The following is a 7,565-nucleotide window of genomic DNA, read 5'->3' as shown; positions in this document are numbered from 1 at the left end:
TAGCAACTCTTGCTACACGACTGTCAGCATCACTTTGAGTTTATTAGCAACTATCACTACATTACTGTTAGCATCATTTTGAGTTCATTAGCAATTCTTCCGACATCACTGTAACATTATTTTGTGGTTAGTAGCAACTCTTACTACACGACTGTCAGCATCACTTTGAGTTTATTAGCAACTATCACTACATTACTGTTAGCATAATTTTGAGTTCATTAGCAATTCTTATGACATCACTTTCGCATCATTTTGAGATCATTAGGAATTCTTCCGACATCACTGTCGCATCATTTTGAGATCATTAGCAATTTTTACAACATCATTGTAGCATTATTTTGAGGTTATTAGCAACTCTTCCTCCATTACTGTTAGCATCATTTTGAGTTCATTAGCAATTCTTCCGACATCACTGTAGCATTATTTTGAGGTTTTGAGGTTCCTTTGTTTGTAACCGATCTGCTGACCAGCGAGACGCCACCACGCACGGCTGTCAGCTCTGTAAAGGAGGGAGAGGAAGTGGAAAGGACGGAGAAGGGTCGGACCAGGTCTACTGCTAGGTGACCACTCACTATCGTCGGCCACACTGCCCCTCACGGTGGGGAGTGTAGCGCCATCCTGCCACAGTATATTTGTTTAATTCTTTTGCTCTTGCACTTTAATTAAAATTGACTTGACTTGAGAATGTTTTGTTTCAAAATATAGATGAATTCCCAGATTTATAGCTAGCATGAGTATGAAGTTGCACTTGCACCCGGTGGGAAAATGTCCTCTGCATTTGACTCTAACTATGTAGGAGCAGTGGTAGCAGTGTCAGCCTGGGGGCTTGGTCAAGATCAATGACAGGAGTAGCAGACAGGTAATATCCATAGCATGCATGTTGTTTTAGAGGAGTAAGGGTACACTGTTGGTCTCTCACCTGATGTGCTGTCATCAGCACAAATGATCTGTTCCTAAACATCAAAATCTACCATCCCCCCTGATTGTTTTTTACAACTGGAGTACTGGTTAACACTTTAGAAAGCCTTCATTCAGAGCTGTGAAGAACCTTGAACCTGATATCCCAGACAAAGTGGGCCACTATCTGGCCAGATGAAGCTATGCTAGGCTGCTGTATTCTGAAGAGCTAAAGTAGCAGCTTCTGAGAGGGATGCTAACCTGGATGTGTTCATCTCCTACTTTAATATCAGCCCCCAACTTGGAGCTCTGACAGCCTCCAGCTTTTTGTTCCTGTTTCTGCTTCAGTCAACAGGGAACTCCAACCTGCAGTCGAATCTTCAACAACAATGGAATAGAAAAGTGAGGAAGAAAAACTAGAATAAACTTACAAAGCTGAGAAATGTTCATGAAGAAGAAAGGCACACGTTATGATTGAGGCCAGAAACTAAAACTCCACACCAAATGTACTTTGACTTGTAGGATAATGAACTTGAATGTGTTGAAACAGCAGATCAATGAATCCACTACCACACAACAAGATGATGACCCCCTACCACAAGATGGCGTCACAGATCCTGACGCTCTGAGCAGGAAACACAGAGCAAAACATTACAAAACATTACAACAAAGCTCCTGTTGTTCCCTCCAGGAAAAACTGTGGCTCTGATGAGAAGAAGGATCCCAGCGTCCTCTGAGGATCCATGGCCACACCATTGGGTAGAAGGACGATGGGGTCGGCACCAGGAGGAACCCTGGTGTCTCCGATGCAGGGAAGATGGAGCAGTGAAGAGGCCACATTGTGGCGTCCTAAAGAGGACATTTGGTGGAGCCTGAGACAGCAAACATCACGCCCCCTTCATCAGAAGAACCACAGCACCAGAAGAAAGAATCCTGGCAGTGACGACAGGGAGGATCAGGGTGACCTCCTCACCTCCACCTTTGAACCTTCAAGTGAACTTTAAAAAGCTTTAGAGTGGAGAAGGATTTTAAAACATTTTATTGTTTTTTTCCTTTCATTCTCATTTGTGCGATTGTCTGATTTATTAGAAATAAACACTGTCTGCTGGGTTTACATTGACTGTGATTCTCTTTTTGCATGCAAGTTGAAAGTTCTGCCAATAAAAACACAAGTATTTGAAGACCAAAGGAAGGACCCCCAAAGTCAGGACCCTGAGATCAAAGTGAACGCTCTGATCTCAGAGGTCTGGGATATTTCCCATCCCATGGCCCTTCAAATAAGAGCCCTGTGTCACTGTCTCAAAGTTTTCAACCGTATTTGTTTGTTAAATTAAAACCGTCAAGTCTCCGTTCAAGCAGGTTTCCTGCAGCCTTCAGCAGAGCTGCCATGTTTCTCTGTAGAGAACTAAGTGATGCTCTCAGCAGGTTGAGGGCACCACCAACAAGTGAGGGATGAACCTCTGACTTCCTTCTTGTCAAACAGGAAACTCCTAATACCTCATTTGAGTAAAGTACCTCATATTCCTGACATCCAAGTAGTAGTGAAGTGGAGGAAGAAGGGAGGAGATCTCCAACAGGATCCTTCTTTCCTCTGTCCTCCTTGATCTCATGGATCACCACAGTCAAGGGGAGACCCAAGCTCCCGGATGGATCTGGCACTCAGGAACTGCTGAGTTTTCCAGTGGACTTTGTTCCATCCATGGTTCAGGAGCAGGACTCCTCCTGGTTAACCTGGTGTCTTTCCACCCAACTGTGGGTTCTTGGAGAATTTTTCATGTCATGTCAAGAAATCAGGCTGGTGGGTTTTTCAATGAGAGAAATTCTGGTAACTTAATTAAGTGGCATGTTTGTTGAAGCAGTAATTAACTGATAAATTAAGGAAGGCCTGGCCAGTCTTTGCTCCCAGGTCATACGATGGAGTTAGAAAGTCCTGAATAAATCTGGAGTTCCTTGATTTCCTTGTGGTTCATGATCCTTTTGCCAATGTAGTCTGGAACAAGAGCAAGATGAACCTCCAAATAGCAACAGGTTGATTGCAGGTGATGTCAAGTGGTATTTTGAGGAACCACCTCCTTGTGTTTGGTTCCATGATGGAAGGGTGAGAACTCTGGATCCAGTGATCCCAGTTCAAGTCTTGGTGGGACCTTCCTGTCTGGAAGGTGTCCCATGTAACAAACTGATCAAGAGATGCAATGTGGTTCTAATGTTCTGGTTCATTTCTTGTCCTTTAGAAAAATGAAAATCATTTCTTCCTGCCATGAACTCAGACTGTGTGTTTAATGTTAACAATTTAAAAAATTCTACTTTGTCAGTGAATTAATTCAGTCTGCAACTTTCAGTTTCTGTCAGGATGGTTGAGCGGTCTAAGGCGCTGCGTTCAGGTTGCAGCCTCTCCTGGAGGCGTGGGTTCGAATCCCACTTCTGACAAAGGACATTTTCTCCACATTCCTATGCATCCACAATGGTACATTCCAAACCCAGTTGAAGCTGCTCTCCACTGATGGGAGTGAGTGGTTGAACTGGCAGCAGAGGAGGCAAAGGAGCTTCCCTGTGACGGTCCAACATCGCCTGGTTTCCTCCAACATGGAGCAGCCACCAAACTCTAACTTCAATGTTGGATCAAAGTCTGCTGAAGAAATGTGTTTTCTTTCAATTCACATTTTGTCCATTAACTTCATAATCAGAGTCTCCATCTCATCACATGACTAAAGTCTGGGTTCTGTATTGGTGGTAAAATATCCTTCCATGCCCCTCACTAGTTTGCACACAGAAAAGCATATTTTACTGGTTTCAGATCTCTTAGCTTGTTCTCTCTCTTAAACCTGCTGAGGCAGCTTTCATTGTGTGATTCATTTTAAAATATAAATATGGAACAGAACCATTGGAATCAGATGTCAGGACATTTGAAGGAATGTCAATCTCCTGTTGAAATGTTGCAGTGTGCAGCTGAGGCTCTCTGGCAGTGGCACCAGGAGCCCCAATGGCAGAACCTGGACCCTCCTGGAGGAGAACCACAGGTGAGGGCCTTCTTGGCTCCAGATTGATGGAAATCAAGTGTCTGAGGCTGTTAGCAGCCATGAAGTTGATCTGGTTGGCACTGGTATTTGTTCTTGCTGCAGCTCAGGAGTGATTCAGGAGAAGAGTTTCAGAACAGCCCAGGTTGGGGACTGGAATTTTAAAATTTCCCCTGGAACCAAACAACCTTGGAGGGTAAAAGCTCCAATCATAGCCACTCAGATGCAGCAGCAGAAGAAGCTGTCATCCACCCTGACAGTCAGAGCATCAAGTCAAGAAAACATCACCATCTTGTAGTTCCAAACCTCCACCTGTCAGATTCAGCTACTTCTGATTGTGGGACTTTAAATTTGAACACAATGGAATTTGGACAAGGAGTTTTCCTTCCAGTCCAAACATCATCGTCCAGCCTCCAACCAGAGGTCCCTCAGTTATCATGGAGCCACAGGTGGAGTCTGGATTCTTTTCTGGAATGAGACGGCAATGACAGTCCTGCCAAATGACATCACTGACATGACTGGATGACTTCAGTCACGTGACTGGATGACTTCAGTCACGTGACTGGATGACTTCAGTCACGTGACTGGATGACTTCAGTCACGTGACTGGATGACTTCAGTCACGTGACTGGATGACAGTGTAGATGCCAATGTAGAGGTTGGGGAAATCGTCTCTGAGAATCCAGCTTGAAGCCACAGCCTCCTTGTTTTCCAAAAACCCAAACAGCGACCATCAGTCTCCCTCCAATCCTGTACTTTGGTAAACAACAAAAACAGAGTAAAAGTCTCTGGCAACATATTTGTTTCCTGTAGGGTTTCTTCATGTATGTGTGGTGTACTTGCTCTCCCAGAGGACTGCCATCTTTGTTCTGTGGGCTGACATGTTTTAGTGTCAGCACAGGTCTTAGCGCTGAGACTGAACTCTCATTCTCCTCCAAGTATTATTTCCACCTCACACTCCTGCAGATATTCAAGTGAACAGGGAACACAAATTTATGCTCAACTTCTCCTGTGTATTCATCCACAGTCACTAAACAACAACCAAACCAAACAAAAGAGGTTTGCTAGCATGGCGATCAGCTGTAGTTCACCATCTTATCCAGGTCACATGACTCAGGAGTAGCGTGGCCGTCTGGCAACCAAAGGGTGGCTGGTTTGATCCTCACTTTCTCCAGTGACCATGTCAAAGTGTCCTTGAGTGAGAGACTGAACCCCTAAATACTTCTGATGAGTAGGTTGGCTCCTTGCATGGCAGCCTTCAGCATCAGTGTGTGAGTGTGTGTGAATGAGAGGACATTGTTCAGCTCCTTGAGTGCTGCTGAGGTAGAAAGGCTCTGTACAAACTGAGTCCTTTTACCATTTCTTTCCTGCTTCTAGCAGCGCTGTTGTCACTTCCTGTGACCGTGGGGGGAAAGGGGTCCCCCTTCAGAATAAGTTTTATATCATGATGTTACTTCCTGTTCAACATGCCTTTAGCAAACCAACTCAGAGAACAGCTCAGTGAGGTAGTGTGGCCGAGCGGTCTAAGGTGCTGGATTTAGGCTCCAGTCCTATGAGGAGGCGTGGGTTCAAATCCCACCACTGCCATCATGTCACTGGAGAGGTGTGGCAGGTCTCTCACAGTCTCTCCTCTCTCTTTCACTGATATCTTCAAACCTGTGACCAAAAGAAGAACCCTCCTCTGAGTCCACAGACCTGAGCATCGCTGCTCTGACTACCAGGTTACCTCCTGGTTATCAGGGTGAAGTCATGGTGAGGTAGTCAGTTGTTCCTTTGTTTTTTGACAGAGGCTTCATTGTGAATTAAATAATTTTAATTCTTTACTTGAAGTTTCACGCTGTTTCGATTGAAAAAGGCCAGTTCCTGGAGAAGATCTTCCACGGGTCCAGGTTAAAGCGGTGCCCCAGCTGGCACCAGGCGCTGACCCAGGTCCTGCATTGGAGATACTTTCAGTTCTGTTCTGCCCTGCTCACAACCACAGGCTGGTGTTGAGGCCTGCAGCAACCAGGGCCCCAGTCACCAAGAGTATAAAGGCTGGTCATTGTGGCAGTGGGAGGAGTCAAAATGAAGACAGACCAATGTGAGCAGGACGCTCCTGGAGAAGTCAGAAGAACTTGACCGTGTTTCCTACAGTACCCAGGAGGCCTGGTAGTTGTTGAAGGAAGCTCCAAAAGCAAAGAGCAGACAGCAGGACATCAAAAGAAAAGATCCAGACACTAAAACTACAAGTAGAAACAAGAAGAAATACTAAAAGCTTTGGAAAGATACTACAAGGTTGGATATACATTATTATATACACTACTATTCTCATTGACTCCTAAAGAGGGACAGGAAGCATTAGAATGTGGATCAGATCAGCTGATTTCAATGTTGAGTCCATCCCTCCATCCACTTTCTGTTCTTATCCTTTAAGGGTCACGGGGGGGGGGGGGGGCGATCCCAAGTGACATTGGGCAAGAGGCAGGGTCAGCAGATCTCCAGTCTCTGAGGAGGCGTGGGTTCAGAGTTCACCCTGGACAGGTCAGAATTCCTGATGATGTCATCAGGGCTTTGACAGTAGCTAGAATTCTGTCTTTGATCTCAGGAGGACATGAAAGAAACCCAATTGAGGAAAGTAGAGGAGAACATTCAGCTTCATTAGAAACACTTGAACTGTTGAACAGTAGAATTTGTTTGAAACAGTTTACAACACTGAGTGACAGGATTGAAGAGGGAAGAGTTTTCTACTTTAAATTTAATTCTAACTTCAAAGTCAAGTCAAGTCAATTTTATTTATTTTGTGCCAAATCCCAACAGAAGTTATCTCATGACACTTTACAAGTTTATCTAATGAGACAGGTACCCTGGAAGGTATCACCTTGGCCCCCAGCACCACCCTAAGGAACCTAGGAGTTCTCTTTGATCAGGATCTGTCCTTTAATGCCCACATGAAGCAAATTTCTGGGCTTCTCTCTCCTCCTCTCTGTCCTCCTATATTTGTCATACATAAATCATACTCATAACCCTGCCTGGCCTCTTTTCATGGCACCAAACCAGCAGGTGGCCGCCCTGACCAGAGGTCTGCTGACACTTCAGTCCACATCAACACCTGTCAAGTGTCTCATGTGGCTGGATTTTCTGATTTAATCTGCCATGTGAACGTTGAACCATGGATGAAACTGAAGCAGCAAACACTGCAAAGGAACAAAAGACAATACTGAAGATGTACAAGTACACTGAAGTGCCTGTACTTTACTTGAGGAAGAAGGTTGAATCGATGCCTGCACTGTAAAAAAAACGGTAAAAAGTCTGGCAGCAGAGTTTCCAGACGGTACCGTCAAATTACAGTAATGAACTGTTCCTCAAAATTACATGGAAGAAACTGTAGAAATACACAGCAGCTTTCACAGTCCCAACTGATGAAATTACAGTCCATTTAGTGTTGATAAATGTGCATTCAACTGCAGGAAAACAGGCCCATCATGGAAAAACACATGAAGAACAAGGACCTTTCAGGTTCTTCTCTAAGTTCAGGGCACTTACTGGTTCATTTATGAAACAAACTGACATAAAAAAACATACTGACTACTAATCTCCACCTTCATTTCTGAAATGTTGAGATGCTCCAGAACTCAAACACATCACAAGTTGCTTTGAAAGCAAATCTTTTCCCAT

At 44.5% G+C, this 7,565-nt stretch overlaps 1 non-coding gene across 1 annotated transcript; it reads left to right on the top strand.

The window, feature by feature from the left end:
• The first annotated feature begins 5,415 nt into the window (after positions 1-5,415).
• On the top strand, positions 5,416-5,498 carry trnal-uag (transfer RNA leucine (anticodon UAG)). The gene has a single exon. It is a non-coding gene; the product is annotated as a tRNA-Leu (tRNA).
• Positions 5,499-7,565: the final 2,067 nt, after the last annotated feature.

The sequence above is a fragment of the Aulostomus chinensis genome, chromosome 1 (genome assembly GCF_037954235.1).
Source record: "Aulostomus chinensis isolate RoL2024-O1b breed Wild chromosome 1, RoL_Achi_v1.0, whole genome shotgun sequence".
Taxonomy (NCBI): Eukaryota; Metazoa; Chordata; class Actinopteri; order Syngnathiformes; family Aulostomidae; genus Aulostomus; species Aulostomus chinensis.
Note: the sequence above shows the minus strand (reverse complement) of the source record. Positions and strands in the feature narration are given on the sequence as shown.